The 14,937-nt window shown below is 38.7% G+C and overlaps 1 protein-coding gene and 1 long non-coding RNA gene across 2 annotated transcripts in view; one reads left to right on the top strand and one right to left on the bottom strand.

The window, feature by feature from the left end:
- The window catches only part of Vsnl1 (visinin like 1), a 95,357-nt gene that overhangs the window by 63,875 nt on the left and 16,545 nt on the right, over positions 1-14,937 (bottom strand). The window lies entirely within an intron of this gene.
- LOC117285864 lies at positions 903-2,737 on the top strand. The gene is made up of 3 exons (XR_004516953.1): positions 903-1,027; positions 2,336-2,583; positions 2,692-2,737. It is a non-coding gene; the product is annotated as an uncharacterized LOC117285864 (long non-coding RNA).

Here is a 14,937-nt window from a genome sequence, read left to right as displayed (position 1 = left end):
GGTTCTTGTCTTTGATGTGTATCCAGCTCTGAATCAGGTTTGCTCTGTCCTTGCTGGGCCTTTGTGAAGCATCCAGCAAGGCTGGAACAAAGCACTTTTTTGTGGCACATGAAAAATATCTTGGCCGAAAGGGACAACGCCAAGGCTGGGTGGACTAAAATTAGACCTTCCGGTCGTGTCTAACTCAGCAGCCTTGTGTGAGGCCATGAATGCCTGGGCTGAGCCTTCCTGAGAGCACAGGTAACAGGTGCTGAGGAGGAGGATGTGCGGCTTCCTCTGGCACTCTGTGGGGATGACAAATTCTTCTGGGCCTGTGTCACTGCCACTTGGAGCAGTATGTCAAGGAGAACTTGGTTTGACAGGATATGTTTTGACACAGCTAATTTGCAGATTAAGATGAAACCATATTGCTTCTTCCCATTACTCTAAAGCCCTTCCTTGGTGACACCAAAGGAAAAGTCAAGACACCAGTATCCCGAGTTTGAACACTATAAATATTTACCTTTCTCCAAGAGCTTACAGTTTTGCTTGCACATAACCACTGCAGAATGCAAGGACCCACCTATCTGTGCTGTGGGTAGTGTCACCTCTGGGAGGGCTCAGTGCTGAACTGATCAGGTGAGATGCCCCCTCCAGCTCTTCTGCTAGCTGGTGCCTCTGGGAAACTTGCTGACCCTGTCTTGTCTGGTTCATTCGACATGAAATTGTTGTGTATTAATAACAAACCCCAAATATTAAATGAAATAATGGATCTATATGGCTTATATTTTAGCAGCAGTAGTAACAGTGTATATAATCAATTCCTACATTTGTACTGTCTCATTTCATCTTGCAGCGATCTCATGAAGTAGATACCTTTATGTCTTTATTTTACAGTTGAGATAAAATAGATAATTTAAGAAACTTGCTCAAGATCACACAGAAGAAAAGAGTGGGGCTGAAGTCTGAACCCCTGTGCCAATGTTGGACTTCTGCACTCTGCTACCTTGCCTGGACCCTGCCCTTTTCTGCACACTTCTTTCTCGAGGTGAGGCCACTTCATGGTGCTCTGAGGTCAGTCGTCATCTCACAAGTGCCTGCTTCTAGCTCAGGGCGAGGGCAAGGGGGCTCAACACAAGAGCAGCAACTGAGAGAACAGGAAATGTTTAGCCTGCAGAAGCAAAGACTCAAGAGAGGAAATCTGAGCTTTCCTCAAATAAATGCAAGATTTACTGGAACAAAAATAGACATATAGATCAGCATAACCGAATGAATCTCAGAATAGATCCAGCTCTACATAATCACTTAATATATGATCAAGGAAGTTTTTCAGAACAAGGGGGAAAGGAAATATAATTTTGTAGGTGATATCATCAGTTCTTGATAGCAATTTGATAAAAAGAATAAGTTAGAACCATACTATGTACACATTTTTAGGAAAAAATTATATTTGGAATAAAGATAAATATTGAGACAGGTGATAATATTAAATTTCCATATGAAAATTAAGTCAAACTCTACTATTAGAAGCTGAAAATATGTTAGAAAAAATGTTAAGCGCTCTGTGTATGCATATATTTATATGTAAATTAAATGTTAATTTTAAGGAAATCTGCAGAATCAGAAGAGATGAATGATCAAAGGGCATAAATAGGTAATTTATACCAGAGAAAACATAAATAGAAAACAAACCAAGAGAGAAACCTGCTTAACAAATTTACTAAGGTCAAAATGGAATTTCTAAACATAAAAGGAAAGGTAGGGTAGAAACTACAACAGATAAAACTGAGACACATAGGCAGGTAAAGATTTAAAATTGAGGATATCTAAATAACCAGGAAAAATACAAATAATGACATGGAAACATATCCATAGCATATTTATGTCTTTTAAGTAATAAAGGCACTTAAAAATAAAGGAGAAGAGGATTTTGATAACAGGGTGGGCAAAGGACATGAACAGATGACAATGGCCAAATGATATATGGAACAACCTAGTAAAAATGTCAGAAATCAAGAAGCATCAGACATCAGCACTTTGGGTTCTAGGAGATGGTTATCTTATCTACACAGGTAAATATTTATCACAGCTTCATTTAATAGTAACAACTGTAGAACTACGGCCATTCGAGAAATGGGTTTGTAAATTATGGAAAATAACTCACTAAAATAAAATATATGACTATAATGTTGAAGCTTGGCAAATTACTTATGATATACTAGTGGAAAAAGCATAAATACAAGGTTAAAGTACTCTATGATTGTATTTATTGCAAAAATAAAGTCAATTGCTTTCCTTGCTTCCTCCTTATGAATGCATAATGTGCGGACTCTGCAAAAACCACACTATGTATCAGGACATGGAAAGGAAAAAGAAAGTGCTTATTTCCTGTGCAAACCAGTGGCCCAATGACAGAGACAAATAATGCGCAAAGAAATTAATTACAAGTTACAAAATGGAATGATGAACACATTCTACAACGTACTGGACTCTGGAGTAACAAATGGATGTCAGTGATGAGAACTCTCCTGTAGAATGCCCTAAAAAAACTTGGAAGGATCTTTGTAAAATAGAATTCACCTTTTCTGTTACCAACCTGTGAAGGTGAGGCACAGTGAAGAGTAAACAGTCTAAGTTCCAGGGTTGGCTGTTCCTTGATAACGAACCAGGTTTCCTAAGTACTGACTTCATGCTCTTTCCATTGTTTTCTAGATTTTCTTAGCAAGCTGACCTTCAAATTACCCAGCGGTAAGTAGCCTTTTATAGTTCTCTTATGATGGATGCCCTCTTGTTTTTTTTTTTCTTCTCATGACTTTAGGAACTTGAATTCCTGGAGATGACCAGCAACCAGCCTGCATTCCTTCCTCCACGCAGCCATCAGTCTTTGGTCTTCAGCACTCTCCTTCAAAAGTTGACTAGTGACATTTATCGAAATAGCAAAATCTTTCAAAAGTGACAAGGATCTTTCTTTTTCCACGTCTAACTAAAAGATCAACTGTCACAGCACAAGAAATGAATGTGATGAGGAAAAGCAAACAAATGAAAATGCCAAGTCATTCCAATTGGGTCAGTAATTGGTAAGAGACCACAGGAAATGTATCTGGTTCTACCTAATTAATATCTTCATGGCACTATGGTCACGTGCCACATAATGAAGTTTGGGTTATAACTGACTACGTATGTAATGATGACCCCATCTGATTATAATGAGACTGAAAAATTCTTTTATCTAGTGACATTCCAGCTGTCCCTAACATCACAGTGTAGCAAAAACATTACTCACGTGTGTGATGATGGCTACTGTGTGGCCAGTAAAGTAAAAAGGTAGCACATATAATAATGTCTATTATATAATGGCTAACAGTTCTAATATGCAACGATGTTACTGCTTTATGTATTTACTACACTGTATTTTCAGTTGATATTTTAGACTGCAAAACAGCCTGCTCTGTTGGGTCAGCAGCAGCCTCATGGATCTTGCTTTTACCATGTCTCTTGTGGCACCAAGTGGTCAAGTGTGGTGGCTCAACTGCACACCTATGTTTGTGTAAGTACAGCCTAGGATGCTGAACCAAGAAGGTGCCAACAGATCCTATTCAGGGCACGTATGTCTTTTTCCAGTGAGAAACAGGCTTAGAGAAGAACCAAGCTTTATCTAAGAGTTTAGAAAACATCTGTGACAGATGCTAAGTCCCCGGGCTCATCTTCCAACTCCAAATGTAGCATTCTCTTGAAATGCAGCTTCCACGCAGAGTGGATCAGCAAAAGCATGAGGATGTTGGAAGGAATGAGCTGACTCCTCTTGTGGAGAAGGACAGGCAAAGGGGGATACGGTGGGCAGGACCTCCTCTCTGTCTAGGAGACTTGGGGAAGAGTCAGGACTTTGCCTGACATTTAGGAGTCAGCACAGGCTCCTCCATACCTGTCCCTCAGTTCTAATTAGTTATGGATTCTGTCATTTCTAACCATGAATTCATCTGCCTTTTGTTTTTTGACTGCACCTCACTTCAGACGTTCCTTCTTCTGCAACACTACTGAATTAGTCTTCCTGCCCGCAGTAGATATAGTCTCGATATTACCAGCACATTGACCTTACTAGAATGAATATCTGACCACTTCAGGATTTTGATGCACCCCAGTTCCTTTGTGAGACTTTCCCCGGTTACTTTCGAGCACTTTCGGCCCATTGAGCTAACCTCTCCCCACACATTCAGTGACTACTGATCTCATGACCTTGCTTTCTGTTCTTTGTAAGCCAATGTGCATTCACTGTTTATTTTTGAATGAATGTAAACTCCAGGAGGGCAGGACTTTCATCTGTTCTGTTCTCCACTCTGTATCTGGAGCTACCCTGGTGCCAAGTAAGTCCTTAATAAATATTTGCTAAATGAATTTCTTCAAAGTATAAAAAATTTAAAGAGCAACCCCTCCACCTCCCCTTAACCAGGCTACATCATATAAAGGTACAAATCCCCAATGATGAATGTCATCATATTATATAGCTAAAATGTACTAATAAATTTAATAAATAAAAAAGGAAGAAAAATTTAAAGATTTAGAACAAAAATAAAAGATAGACAATAGGAAACAAGGAGATGAAATTTTTGCAAGTAAAAGGATCTTAGAGATGGATCGAGGCGGAGGGAGGGGAAATAATAAAGAGAATTAGGATGTGTTATGTGTAAATACTGAATAGTTTCTCCAGTGTGAGAAACTGAAAGTGTAAATAAGGACTAAAAGGTATAATAGATAATGTGAAATAGGAGGAAAACGTTCAAAGGGGAAGGGGAAGTATGAAGGGTAGGGGAAAAGAAAGAGGGGAATGGAATTAATATGAGAAGAAGAAAAAATGAAAACAAAGTCTCTGTAGATAGGGAGGGGTGGAGAGGTTGAAGGGAGGGCAGGGGATGGGGAAAAACGAGAACCAAGATGGACTATGCAAAGGTGCACATTTCCAATGATGAATGTGATATGGTACACCTTACATGTACCAATACAATTAATTATTTTTAAAAAGATGTGTTATGCACCTGTACCAACACCCCATGATGAGCATAATAATCATTATTACTGCAAACATGGACTGATAAAGATTTAAATTAAAAAGTTGGAGCTGGGGATTTAGCTCAGTGGTGCTGCTGCCTGCCTCGCAAGCACAAGGTCCTGAGTTCAATCCCTGGTACCAAAAATTAAATAAAATTAATTAATTAATTAATTAAATAGAATTAACTTTCTATCCTTTTAAAATATATGCTTCCTACCTTGATAGTGACGTTTTATAGTTACTAAATGAGTGTTCTCAATGCAAAGAATATGTCTCTGTCAAACTGATTAAAAGAAATATCAGCTTTAAATTTATGTAGTTCCACATGGTGGTGCACACCTATAATCCCAGCACTCTGGAGACTGAGGCAGGAGGATCATTGTGAGTTTAAGACCAGCCTGGGCTACATAGTGAGTTCCAGATCAGTCTGAATTACATAAGTGAGACCCTGTCTCAAACAAACAAACAAAAACATTTCTGTAGTTTCCTTGCCCAGCCATGCCCTCAAACGGGGTATGCAAGAGTCAGAAGGGTTCTCAACTATTATCAAGTTCAAGGAAGACCTGGAGTAGTTTTAAATTATATTTTAAGTTATTATATTGTTTAGATAATTATTACTCATTGTCTTAGGTTTAAGCAAGACAGTATCTACTACCTGGAGGAAAGTATAGTTCAGGTTACAAAGACCCAATGCATTGCTGAAGCACAGGCTGTGGTATTCTGGATATTTTTAGATTATAAATTAATTATTTCTCTGCTATTTCAAGTTCTTTGTTTGCTCTTTCAGAATGCTTTTGGAATTTTTAAAACAATCAACCAAGTTTGATAATGAAGAAAATTACCAGTTCGTTTTGAATAAATTACCATGCCATTTTGGACCATTAATTAGCTTTTCTAAGGCTCAACTTCATTATCTATAAAATTTGGATAATATCACCTCAGAGATGTTTTGTAAAAATAGGGGTCACATAAGTAAAAACCTAGTACAGTGGCCTTGGTAACCAATGCTCAACAAATAGCAAAGCAAGCTGACAGAAAGAGACCTGGGGAGAATGGACCACGAGCCCTCTGAACAGCTGTGGCTGGATGTGTGTTCTATTTTCTAGGTTCCTGTTTCATTCTCCTAATCTAGCAGGAGGCTCCCAACAGTAACCTAAACAATTGGTTCCAGGACAACATAGTGTGCGTAGAAAATGCTGAGGATGAGCAGGGCCCTGCGTGAAGGTGAGAAGATTTCTCAAGAGTGACACTGGCTCTTGAGGAGGGGAGTGAGGAAGGTCCAGCAAAGAGAGGTCCGCAGAGAGGACAGGCAGCCAGGGAAAAGCCCAGCGAAAGAGGGAGTTGGGAAGATTCAGGGACAGACAGCAGCTAAGGCAAGGGCTCTGGAGGCTCAGCAAGCAAAGGCCTCCTTGGATTGGTGGAGACCCTTGCTCAGGAATAAGATGTTAGTACCTCTCTGCAGAAGGTCTTCGTTCTTTTTGTGCTGGTAATTTTAGTTCAGTGAAGCCATTTTTTGGGGAATAAAAACCCCAGACAAGAAGTCTCTGAGGCACCCTACTCTGAGGTATCCCTCCTGGGCTCACTACTGGGGGGCTTTCTGCTTTTACTCTACAATAAACACTTTTGCTCAGTCCCCCTGACTTTCTGCCTTATAATTCTTTCTGGGTGGAGAGAAAACCCACACAACAGATGGTGACAAATAGTATCTACTTTACAATTTTATCAGATTGTAGTGATGTATTGAAGAAGAGTTTAAAATGACTACCAAGTCATATACACTGGTTTAAAAGTCCTGATGCCAGATACAGCAAACCTGTTCATGGATTTGACATTTGAGCTTTCTGTGAGGGTCTAAAGTCCATTAAATCAACTGACTTACATGCTCCCTGGAAAATGTGTTTGAGACAGGCATGGTGCAGTAATCCTACATAGGAATAAGTCATTCAGATAATGAATGATTTTCTGAAGCGTTTGCAATTCAGTACAGCTGTGTAAATCTCTATTCCTCATCACGCATGTAAAAATCTCTAAGCAGTGGGTAAAAAGCAAAACAAAACCCTGAAAATTTGTTCCTTCTTTAAAGAACACTCCTCCCTCTCCTGATCTGGGAAGTGGAGAGAGGGCAGAGGCCAATCTACGAAGAATGTTACCTGTTCCACACTCACACCAGGAACCCACCAAGGTGCGGGATCCCTCCTCACAGTATGCTGTGTACCTGGGACTGTCCGAAAGAGATCCTCCTCAAACATTTCAAGAGAAGTTAATAGTAACAAATTGGGGCCCTAAATTGGAACGTCTGCTTGGTTACAGTCTAAATCTGGTTTCCCACCCAATGAGAGAGAGAAACAGCAAATTAGAAGATTGTTCTCATGAAATTATCTAGGCTGGAACACAGTACAATAAAAGATGGAAAGCTTAGAAGAGAAATGAAGACACAAGTAGGCTAGAACGAGAAGCTCCAATGCACATCTATTAAAAGCTCCAAAAGGAGAGAAGAAAGAACAGAAGAGAAAGTGAGCCTCAGAGACTTTTCAGATTTGAAACATTCAGGATAAAAATTTTCACTATTCAGGGCTGGGGATGTAGCTAGTGGCACAGTGCCTGCCTGCCTGGCACACGTGAGGTCCTGAGTTCAATCCCCAGTACCAAGAAAAAAAAAATTTTTTTTCATATTTCAAGAGTAGGAGAAAGAAAAGAAAATAAACCCACCCTTGGACTCATGGCGATGAAATGGAAGAACAGCGAAGTTGAAGATGACTGTCTTAAAACCTACAAGAAAGAAGACACAGTATCTCAAAGGAATATCAACTTGTTTCCATCCAGTCTTCTCGGAGGGCACAAGTGATTTCTGGGCAACATCAAAAAGCTAAGAGAAACACTGCCGCTCAGGATTGTATACCCAGTGAAAACTTTTCAAAACAAGAGTGAGATAAAGACACGCCAGAAACACAAAAATCAGAGATAACACTCTTTGTGGAGCCACCTTTAATGACTGTTTAAAGGTATACTTCAGGAGGAAAAGAGCTGAAAACTGGGGAGAACAGTGGAAGAAGCAAGGAGGAGCCGAGAAACTCATCAGACAAGTTTGCAAATCACGGCAATGGGTGCTTTGGTATTACTTTACAAATAAGGCACAATAATCACTGAGGAAAAACTACGTGACAGATAGGAGGGGACATTTTGGAATTAAAAGATTCAAGATCCTTTACTTGTTTAGGACACAAATAAAGATGTTAATTAACCCTAAAATTGGTTAAGTATACATATTAAAAAATAAAACTATTACAATAATAAAAATAAAATTTATAACTTCCTGGTAAGTAGAGGAAAACAAATAAATACACTTTAATCCAAAAGGAAGGAAAAGGCTTAAAACAGCCTACTAGGAAGTATAAAATAAGAATATAGACATAATTCTAAATATATCAGTCATCACTATAAAATCCAGCTTTGTGCCATTTATAAGGAATTTTCTTAAGAAAAGCATAGGCTAATTTTACTTGAAAAGAACAGAAAGCATCAAAAATTATCAGATGGAAATTAGTACTGTATTTAAAATATCACTATCATGTAGGGGTTATCTTTGGAATGTAAAGATGATAAACAGTCACTATGTTATTGGTATTGATCTCATTACAAGAAAAAAGGAGGGAAAATTTTTTTAAAATGTCACTAGAAAAACATTTAATTAAACCAACACTAATCATTATAAAAGAAGAAGGAAACCTTCTTTTGTTAGAAAATTAAAATCAGAAGAAATATTAACCCGACAAGCCATTTATATCAAAACAAAGACCTGCCTGGCAAGTGCAAGGTCTGGTGTTTGATCCCCAGTACCAAAAACAAACAAACAAAAACCCCACAAAACAACAACAAACAAACAAAAAACCAAAGATGACAAAAACTAACAAGATGACAATAAAATGCAAGACATTTATATTGGGAAACAAACATGTATGTTCTTAGGAATAAATCGCATAAAACCATGCCAAAATGTTGTAAGGAAAACTAGAATTTCACTGAAAAAAAATTGAGTAAGTAGGATGTTAAATCATCTTAACACATCTATTTTCTTCTCCTTAATGTAAACACTCAATTTAACTCTAATAAAAATCCCTATGTATTTTTCATGAAGCTGGTTTTACTCTTGTGGTTTAGATCTAAAATGTCCCCCTAAAAGTCTCCCGAAGCCATTGATATGTTTGTCCACTGAAGGTGCTGTTAGCCAGGGGATTTAGCTCAGTGGTTCTGCCTCCTACCTCTCAAGCACAAGGTCCAGAATTTGATCCCTGGTACAAAAAAAAAAAAAAAAAAAAAAAGAGGGAGGGGCCCATTTGGAAGAGGCAGGCTATCAGGGTGTGAGGGAAATGCGTCTGTCCCTGGTCTTCCTCTTTCTCTCTGCTTCTGGGCCTCCATGGCTAGCTACCCCTCCTCTCCCACTGCTGGCTTCAAACTGACCCCCTGGAAACCATGAGCCAGACGAACTTCTCTTAATTTGTGGGTGTTTTGGCCCAGTGACAGGAAAGCTGACTAGTAAAACTATTTTAAAGTTCAAATGCAAAAAAAAAAGCCAGAGGTCAAGAAAATTTATGCCAAGTTTGAAGAACAAGGAAAGGGTTCTATTTCACCAAATATCTAAACTTATTGAAAAGCATGCTTTTTAAGATCATGTGGTACTGGTATAAGAATAGGAAAAAAATCAATAGAAAGAAAGCGAATATTTAGGAACTTTATGTGAGAGTGGTACCTCTAAGGAATATCTATTCAATAAAACTGTGTTAGCATAACTGATCACATTTCAACCTCATGCCAATCACTAAAATATATTTTAGATAGATTAAAACCCAAACTAAATCCTGTATGAACAAATAATGGTAATAATTGATAAAAATTTTGTTTTAAGACAAAAGTAACCATGAACAAAGTTAAACAAATGATAGGCAAAGAGAAGGTATAGACAATGTACATACCAAAACCTTGCATTTGTAATATATAAGTAATTCCAAATAATGGATAAGAAAAACACAAACAATCCTACTGAACAACAGAGAATGCCTATGAACAGATCATTTCAAAGAATAGCCATAAAAGTAAGAAAATAGAAAACTAAACCAGGCATGGTGGCCCACACCTGTAATCCCAGCACTTGGGAGGCGGAGGCAGGAGGATCGCCATGGAGGCTGGCCTGGGCTACATAGTGAGTTCAAGACCAGCCTGAATAACGCAACGAGCCCCTATCTCAAAAAACAAAAACAAACATACAACAAAAAACTATTTTATACAATTAGTTTGGTAAAAAATTTAGAAACAGCATGCTGATACTAGCTGTTTGCAAAGATATAAAGAAACATGAATATTTTTTTTCTAAAAAACTGCTGATGGAACATAAGCCAGTGTTATCTCTTCTGGAGAACAATTTGACAATACAGATGATTCCCAATATACATTGGTTTGACATCGATTTTTCATCTTTATGTGGTATGAGAACAATATGCATTCAATGGAAACCATAACTGGAATGTTGATCTTTTGCAGCATCTCTCAAGACGCTGGGAGTGGAAGTGCACTGCAGCCTCCAGCTCCCAGGTGATCATGGGGTACATAAAACGGCACAGGACACTGTGCTGCTAGCATGCTTTGGAGACAGATACTCAGTAAATTATGATAGTCAACACTTTACTATAAAGCAGGCTTTATGTTAGATGCCTAACATAAATTTATGTTAATTGGCTACATTAAGTGTTCTAAGCACCTCTGAGGTAGGCCAGATTAACCAAGGTATTTAGAGGTGCAGTACCTTAAGTACATTTTCAATTTACAATCTCTTCGTCTTATGAAGGGCCTATGGGGACATAATCCCATCATAAATTGACATGTCTAAGGCAATAGAAGGGCATATAAAATATGATTCAGCAATCCCTTTGCAATGTATATATTTCATATATGTACAGAAGGGGGCATATGAAAGAAAGGATACTACAACTTTGAAATAACAAAATAAGCACATAACCTCAATGTCTTTCAGTTAGGGACTGACTGGAGATACAGACACGTGATGAAACACTGATCGTAGTTATCATAATGGAAAATATATGAATAAAAAGTGATCTAAAAGAGCTTTGAGGGAAACAAGTTGGAGAATGATACATATTGTATGATGTCATCTACATAAACATCAAAAATAGTAAAAAGATGCTATATAGATATGCATATTTAGTAAAAATAAAGATATTCATGAAGAAATGCATACCAAATTCAATAGAATGATTCTTTCTGAGGAAGAGAGATAAGTAGGACTGAAAATGAAATGAAAGCAATTTTAGAATATGAAACAGCCTTAATATTTATCATTTCTGGTAGTATGTCTGTGGATGCTTACATTATTCTCTGAATCTTTCTGCATATGTGGAATTTTTAATAATAAAGGGTAGATCCTAATGAGATAATTGACCATGTGAAATAGGAAGAAAAGGGCTAAAGGTGTAGGGAAAGTGGGAAGGGTAGGGGAAAGGTAACAAGGGAAAAGAAAAAAAATGAGAAAAAATGGAAATAAAGTGTTTGTAAATGGGGAGGGGAGGAGGGGGTGAAGGGAGGGCAGGGACAAGGGGAAAAAATGAGAACCAAGACCTGTCATGTAGAGATACAAGGTCCCAATAATAAATGTAATTGTACTGTATACCTAAAATGTATCAATAAACTCAATGAAAAATAATAAAGGGCATATTTTCTTTTACAGTATTTTGTAATTCAGACCTCTCAATTTAGACTTTTTCCTATGCATTTCACAATGTTGAAGATTGACTAATCGGATGTCTTTTGATTTTGGATAATTATGTTTTCCTATAACTTTTATCATAGACTGTAACATGTTCATTTCAAAGGAAACACGTAGTAGAATATTAAAGAGAAAACTGTGCTATAAGTCTTAAGAGGTTTATTGACTTAAAACACGTCTGTTTTAATTTTAGGAAATGCTGCTTTTTTTCCTGATACTCCATTGGTAATTCTCAAGTGATTTCACTTTCATGTCTATATTTGGTATCACAAACTAAAATGGAAATCCAGGTTAGTTTCGATAGTCTTACAGCTGCCTTGCTGCTACTACAATTGTATTTGCAGTTAATACTTTCAAGCTAGCTTTTCACATTGCAAATACCTGTTTACTCAATTCACTCTGCTAAACTCTTGAACCTCTTTGAAGTGAGTCATGCTCTTCAGAGCCTACCAGGGCATTCAGTAAGTGTAACAATAATGTATTAAATTTCTATTCTCGTATTTGAATATGCTATATTGCATATAGCAGCCTAACCAAGTATTTGTAAGACATTGTTATGGTTTATATCTGTTCATTCTTGAAAAGCCTCATGTACTCACAGGTGGGACTTGGTGGGGGGTGGGCTATTAGAGCACGGGGCCATGGAGTCCTCAAGGAGTGGGTCTACGGATGTGTCTAGAGATGACTTTCTGCTAGGGCATGAGATCTGGACAGAAGAGGTGCATGGCCTTCATTGCCTGGAAAGGTTCAGCTCTTCCTCTTTCCTTCTCTTTCTGCCTCATGTCCACTGTGCCATCCTGAGCAGCCCTCCTCTCCATGCTATCCTGCCTCTGCAGACTGTGGGACAAAATAAACCTTTCTTCCCTTAATTTGTGGGTGTCAGGTATTACGTCCCAGCAATGATTAAAGTAACTAAGGCAGTCAGCCTAAGAAATGGTGTTTTAAAGTTGTGAGAGAGAAAACACCAACAAAGTTGGAAGGAGTAGCTCCTTGAGTCCCTGGTTTCCTGCCATTGTTCTAAGCACAAGAAACGAATATGTGATCATTTGTGGTTGTTGTTCTTGTTTTCAGAAAGCCCTAAGCATAAGAGTTGGAATAATTTCTTAAAGACTGCTGTGAACAAGCTCCCCAGCTGGGGTAGTGAAGATCCATTTAATCATTCCTAAGTGCCTCATTGCCAAATGGAGCACAGTCTTTGGCCAGCTATCGAGGCATTAGCTTCTATCATCTGTGGCTGTGAAAGTGCCTTTCAGGTTCGAAGGATTCAAGGAAGGCAGAAAGAAGGTGGCTGGGTACACAGAGGAAATTTCTGTTTCTCAATCTGTCATGTGGGCTAGAGCAAAACTGAAGTCTTGTTTCCTTTTTTTCTTGAAACTTTTCTAACCCGTACTTTCTGTTCTTTCATAGTATCTTATACATTTTATAAACCTCCTTGAAATTCTTTCTGAAGCAAAAAGTAGAAGACAAAGAAGACTGACGTGAAAAAAATGCAATTAAAGCAATTGCTTTTAGCAGGAAATATATAACAGAACATAAATTAGATCTATATCACCACTACACTAAAGAAAAACTAGGAACATAATAGCTAGAGGATCAGATAGAAATGCCAAATATCACAATAATTAAGTTTAAATATTAGGATGACTGCTTTTATTTCTATTTTAATATTTTTTAGATTACCTTTCATCATCAGTACTATCTTTTATAAAGAAATTGTTTGTAAAAGAGCTTAAAAATTCAAGTCGCAGCCAGTTGATTCTCAATGTCTAACAACTGCCTGTTCCCTGCCTATCTCAGGGGCTGCACGGCTGACCTTTCTTTGGGTTGACTGTCTGACAAATGTATTCCTTTCCCACCTCCATGCCTGTGGCGTTGCCTGATGCCACGTGAGTCTACAAACAGCTCAAGCCCAGAGCTCGCTCCCCTACAGCCTCCCTGTTCTCTTCTTTTAGGTGAAGACAATGTAAACTCAGTGGGCTTTGCTCTGAGGACACCGTGACACACGGAAGCCCAGCCTGGGTTATTCTTGAAAGAAAGTAATTCCTTCCCCTGCCCCTTCCCCTCACCTTTCCCGTTCCTCATTCAGCATATCGAATGGTATATCCACGTCTTCATTCACGGAAGTGGCTCCGTCAATTTCTCAGGTTCAGGGAAGTGAGGCTAAGTGGGTTTTAGGCAGACTTGCCTTCAAATCAAATCAGCGTTGGTTTGCTGTTCCGCACGTGGCACACCACTGGCAAGCTGACGGGATCGCTGAGGGTGGATGGTGGGAGGGAAGGTCTAGATCTAGACACGGACTTGCTTCTGCAGGGATTCTGAATGAGTGACAGTGCTGGATCTCTCCCCATCAGTGAGTGGGGAGCTCAACGGCAGAGAGATGCTGAAATACAGGCGTTGGCCGAAGCACGTCTTGGATCCCACAAGATTCAGAGGAGTTGGCAGTAACTCTCTAGGGTTCTGCAGGCCTAGTTCGGAGGCCTCTTGGCAAATAATATTCACATGCAGATTTAACTAGCCCCAGGTTCTACACCTGGGGCCCAACTCAGAAGCGAGCAGAAAGGCCATCTGTCTATGAATCTCATTGCACTGTCGAGGGCCTACCGTTGGGAAGGAAAAATTCACTAGTTTGGTTTCAAAAGGATGTGGAAATCTTAACATTAGCTTTGTTTCTTATTTCAAATAAAAGTGTTTACAGTCATCTGAAAATCAAATTTGGCTTGTGGATTGCTGAGGTAAAGTCGGGTGAAGGGGAAGCCACCAAATTATTACCAAGGATGTGTGAGTCATAGAAACAGTAAGCTTTCAAAACAGAATGTGTACCTTTCACATATCTCTGGGTTATTTTAACAATATATGTCAAGGCTATTGCTATTATTAAAATGTGAATTAATTCTAAATGTTGCTGAGTTTATAGCAGCTATTTGTCACAAAGTGTCCTTCCAATCAAATACTAACCTCAGGAGCTTGAAAATGTTTCTGGCGTTACCAGAAAGTCCAGGAAGCATGAGTGACTTTGAAAGGACTGGGAGCACATGAGCAGACTGTAGGCCTGGGAACTGGGGTGGGTTGGAATTGGAGCTCGGGAGAAATGAATAGTAACTCAGCAAGGATGTCTGCAGCCAACCCCGCTGTCTGGGTG

The sequence above is a fragment of the Fukomys damarensis genome, unplaced genomic scaffold (assembly GCF_012274545.1).
Source record: "Fukomys damarensis isolate Sample0158 unplaced genomic scaffold, DMR_v1.0_HiC HiC_scaffold_2, whole genome shotgun sequence".
NCBI lineage: Eukaryota > Metazoa > Chordata > Mammalia > Rodentia > Bathyergidae > Fukomys > Fukomys damarensis.
Note: the sequence above shows the minus strand (reverse complement) of the source record. Positions and strands in the feature narration are given on the sequence as shown.